The 5147-nt window shown below is 42.4% G+C and overlaps 1 pseudogene across 1 annotated transcript; it reads right to left on the bottom strand.

Annotated features, from left to right (window-relative positions):
- Positions 1-1940: 1940 nt before the first annotated feature.
- LOC104668444 lies at positions 1941-2757 on the bottom strand (annotated as a pseudogene). Its single transcript, XR_748822.2, has one exon. The product of XR_748822.2 is annotated as a 40S ribosomal protein S3 pseudogene (transcript).
- Between the last annotated feature and the right edge of the window lie 2390 nt (positions 2758-5147).

The following is a 5147-nucleotide window of genomic DNA, read 5'->3' as shown; positions in this document are numbered from 1 at the left end:
CTAATCATATTCTTTGTTGTTTTATTTCTTCATTTTGATGAACAACATCCTCTCAGCTTCCTGAGACAAAGGAATGGAAAGTAAATTTTGCAACTCCGTCATGTCTAAATATGTCTAGTCCATCTTCACATTTAATTCATACTTTGGCTGGGTATTGAAGAATCTGTAGACAATCTGAATGTTGAAGATACCCCTCCATTATTTTTTAGCTTCTACTGTTGCTGTTGAGAATTTCAAAGCCATTCTGATTCCTACTCTTTGTATTTGACCTGCTTATCCTCTAAGGAAACTTGTAAAGTCATCTTTCCATTCCCAGGATTCTGAAGGTCACTAATGATGTGTTTGATGGGGAACAATTCTCATTTAATGTGCTCCCCACTTGGTGGATGCTTTTCATTTGGCAAGTCAAATTCTTCAGTTATGATATATCTTCTTGAATTATTTTTCAATTCCTCCTGCCACCATTTTTTCAGTTCACTCTCAGAAACTCTCTTTATTGGAAGTTGTCCCTTCTGAAGTTGGTCAACTAATTCTTTAAAATTTTTAAAATAATTAATATCCCCAGAAATGAAACAAAAACCTCAGAAATAAGCAATAACAAAGGGGCTGATAATCACAAATTTAAACTATGATATTAGAAAAGTCACATGAGATCCATATATTTGGCGACATTAAAATCAAGAACTCCTGTTCATCAAAACACACCATCACAGGAGTGAGAGGCAGATGATGGAGTAACAGAAAATATTTGCAATTTTATATCCAAGGAAGTACTTGTATCCAGCATATATAAAGAACTTCTACAAATAAATTTTTAAAAGATGGAAAACCCGTAAATCAATTGTCTATCAGCAACAGAATGACAATACCCTCCACCATGTTATGACACAGCAAGAAGGCCCTCACCAGATGAAGTCTCTCAATCTTGGACTTCCTAGCCTCCAGAATTGTGAGTCAAATATATTTCTTTTCCTTATAAATTATCCAGTCAGTGGTATTCTGTTACAGCAGCATAAAGCAGACTAAGACACTTGTGTTTGTTGTCTTGTCTACATGGTATTCTGTTGTGTGAATATACCACAGTGCATTTGTTCATTCTGCTGCTGATAGACAATTGAATCCAACTTTTATGCATATATGTGCATCTCTGTTAGATATATACTTAGTAGTGGAACTATTGGGTTATAGAGTACTCATATGTTCAGAATTAGCAGATGTTGCCAAATGATTTTCCAAAAAGGGGTTTTACCAATTTATACTCCCTCCAGTAGTGGGTGAGAGTTCAGATTGCTTTAACACTCTCACTAATCCTTGGTATTGTTTTGTTTGTTCTTCACTTTAGCTGTTCTGGTTGATGGAATATTGCTGTGGTTCTAATTACATTTTCCTAAAGCTGAGTACCTTTCATACCCATCAGAATATTCTCCTTTGTAAAGCACCTGTTCAAACTTTTCCCCATTTTTTATTGACTTTCCATCTTTTTACAATTTGTTTGTAGAAGTTCTTCATATATTCTGGATACAAGTACTTCATTGGATATAAAATTGCAAATATTTTCTGTTACTCTGTCATCCGCCTCTCACTCCTGTGATGGTGTGTTTTGATAAACACAAGTTCTTAGTTTTAAGGTTGTCAAATATATAAATGTAGTGTGACTTTTCTGATATATTTTAAATTTATGGTTCTCTGTCAGCTCCTTTGTTATTGCTTATTTCTAAGGTTTCGGTTTTTTGTTTTGTTTCTGAGGATATGAATACTTTCTTCTTCTTTTTTTTTTTTTCCTGAGATGGAGTCTTGCTCTGTCACCCAGGTTGACATACAGTGGTGCGATCTTGGCTCACTGCAACCTCTGCCTCCCAGGTTTAAGAGATTCTCCTGCCTCAGCCTCCTGAGTAGCTGGGATTACAGGCACGTACCACCACACCCAGCTAATTTTTCTATTTTTTTTTCTTTGTACAAGATTTTATTAAAGATCTTTACAGAGCAACATCCAGACTCCAGAATACAGCTGCCAAGGAGACCCTGTTATGCTGTAGGGACTGGCTGGGGCATGGCAGGCGGCTCTGGCTTCCCACCCTTCTGTTCTGAGATGGGAGTGGTAAGCAGTATCTCATCTTTGGGTTCCAGGATGCTCATGTGGTCAGGCAGGGGCTTCTTAGGGCCAGTCTTACCAGTTGGGTCCCAGGGCAGCATGATCTTCACCTTGATGCCCAGCACACCCTGTCTGAGCAACACATGGCACACAGCAGTGTCAACGTTGTAGTTAACAGGGTCTCCGCTGTGGATCATCAGGCCATCCACAAACTTCATGGATTTAGCCCTCTGTCCTCGGAGTTTCCCAGACACCACGACCTCGCAGCCTTTGGTCCAGCTCTCCATGAGGTACCGCAGCACACTATAGCAGGCCCTCCTCACAGCAAGCCCTCCTAGGAGTTTGTAAGGCAGAGACTCTGCCTGGGCAATGGCACACAGACCTCTAGCAGCCACCTTTTCAGCATAAAGCTCTACACTGCCCTCTGGAAAGCCAAACCTCTTCTAAACTACACCAGTCAGTTCCTGAATCCACTGGCCCTTCTCACCAAGAACATTCTGTGTTCTGGTGGCTAAGATAATGATTTCTGTACTGGTTGGTGTAACTCACACCTCAACTCCAGAGTAGCCATCTTCAGCCAGCTCCCAAGTAAGAAACTCATTCAGTTCAGTTTTGAAGATGCCATCAGCGACAAACTTCCTCTTCTTGGAAATTTGCACAGCCATCTTCCCGCCGTGCTCCGCTGAAAGGAAAGGCCTATTTTTTTTTTCAGTAGAGATGGGGTTTCACCATGTTGCTCAGGCTGGTCTCGAACTCCCGACCTCGTGATCTGCACGCCTCGGCCTCCCAGAGTGCTGGGATTACAGGCGTGAGCCACCGCTCCCGGCCTGATATTAATGATTTTCTAAAGCTTTCTTTTTCCTACACAGCCTCTGTTTCTTCCCAGTCATCCTTTTCTGTTTACTTTTTCCCATCAGTCACCTTAGTGGGTTTCTCCAAACGTCCTATGATTTTTGGCTGTCTGGTGATATTTAAGGGTTTTTGTGCACAGCAACTTTCACACAGTATGGTAGGCTGAATGAATTGTCTCGTGGGAGGAATCCCTGTTTTCAATGTATATTTAGGTCGGTCCTCTTGGATTGTTTCCAATTCACCAAAGAATACACTTTCAGTTTCTTCCTGAAGGATAAAACACTGGCTTCCAAGTCTTGAGGTCCTTCTTGGAGAAGGATGAGTGTCCCTAGTTCAAACCAGCTGGAGTCCTCCAATGCAGATAAGTCTTGTTTTATCCTCTCCCTAGAATAAACCTCCAGTTTTCTATCAGAGAAGGGAGGGAGAAGTTTCTCACATGTGGGGAACAGTGGATAGGATCTGTTTGTGAAACTCCTTAAAGAGATCTGGAGCCAGCCTTCTGATTTATAGCCCACTCTTCTCCTTTTCTGCTGGAGGTCCATGGCGCTCACCATTTCTGAGCCCTTGGGGATTCTGGATTGCAAGTCACGCGCCTCTTGGACTTTCCCACTGCTGTCACAAAACTCAGCCTTCCAGGTTCTGCTAAGCCAGCTTCTACCCATCCTTCTGCTTTCTATCTTCAAAAAATTTTTTGTTGTCTCTTTGTAAGTTTATATCTTTAAAAAGAAAAATCTCTTAACTATCATCTTACTAAGTTTTGGGGAAGGAGCCGGCATAGATGAAGGTGCTCAATCCACCATCTTTAACCGGAAGTGACTGCATTTAGCTCCCTAATCCATCTAGAATCTATTTTTGTGTGTGTCCGGTGTAGGGTAGGATAGATAATATACATGTTCTGAAGAGATATTCATTTGTTCCAAAACCATTTGTTGAGTTGTTCATTCTCTCTCCCCTCATTCAGAATGCTACCCTTGTTACGCAGACACGCCATTCTCGCTGTTCCTCTAGCGAGCCAGGTACTAGCCCATCCAGGAACAGGTCAGTGCTGGTCCACGCCTGGGTGTCCTTCTGCCAAATGTCTGCCTAGGATAGTCTCTGTCCTCCTTCAAGCCTTTGCATCAATGCCTCCTGACCAGAGAGGATCATGCACATCACGTACTTAAAATTGCGTGTTACTGCTATCATTCTCTTTCTTCCTCAAGGTTTTTCCCCCATAATATTTCTCCTCTCGAATTTCCTATGATGTTGACTCATCAGTTTTGGCTGATTGTCTTGCCCTGCCTCACTAGACTATAACCTCTTTGATTCATGGATATGGACTGTTTTGGTTGTTATGTTATGCACAATGCCTGTTGTTCATTAAACACATGTAGAATAAGTTAATAAACATGCTACATTTCCAAACAAACACAAACATGGCTGTTTTTGTACTTTCTACTCTGCACTACTTATCAATTTGTTTATTCCTGTAACAGTTCCACTCTGTGCTGTTTTCAATAGTTTTATAATTCACCTCAATATTGACAGAACAAATTGCCATTCATTGTACCTTTTTTTTTTTTTTTTGAGACGGAGTCTCGCTCTGCCCCCAGGCTGGAGTGCAGTGGCGCGGTCTCGGCTCACTGCAACCTCCACCTCCCAGGTTCAAGTGATTCTCCTGCCTCAGCCTCTTGAGTAGGTGAGATTACAGGCACCTGCCACCACACCTGGCTAAGTTTTGTATTTTGAGTAGAGACCAGGTTTCACCGTGTTGGCTAGCCTGATCTCAAACTCCTGACCTCAGGTGATTGACCCGCCTCAGCCTCCCGAAGTTCTGGATTACAGGAGTGAACCACCATGCCTGGCCACTGTACCTCTTTTTCAAAATATTCTTGCCTATTATTGGGCCTTTTTTCCTTTTTTCTCTTTCTTTTCTTTTTTTTTTGAGAGAGTCTCGCTCTCTTGCCTAGGCTGGAGTGCAGTGGTACAATCTCAGTTCACCACAATCTCTGCCTTCCGGGTTCAAGTGATTCTCCTGCCTCAGCCTCCTGAGTAGCTGGGCCTACAGGTGTGCACCACCATGCCTGGCTAATTTTTTGTATTTTTAGTAGAGGCAGGGTTTCACCATATGGGCCAGGCTGGTCTTGAACTGCTGACCTTGTGATCTGCTAGCCTTGGACTCCCAAAGTGCTGGGATTACAAGCGTGAGCCACCGTACTGGGCC

This window comes from Rhinopithecus roxellana, chromosome 16, assembly GCF_007565055.1.
Source record: "Rhinopithecus roxellana isolate Shanxi Qingling chromosome 16, ASM756505v1, whole genome shotgun sequence".
Taxonomy (NCBI): domain Eukaryota; kingdom Metazoa; phylum Chordata; class Mammalia; order Primates; family Cercopithecidae; genus Rhinopithecus; species Rhinopithecus roxellana.
The sequence above is the reverse complement of the archived record's forward strand: the minus strand, read 5'-3'. Positions and strand labels throughout refer to the sequence as shown.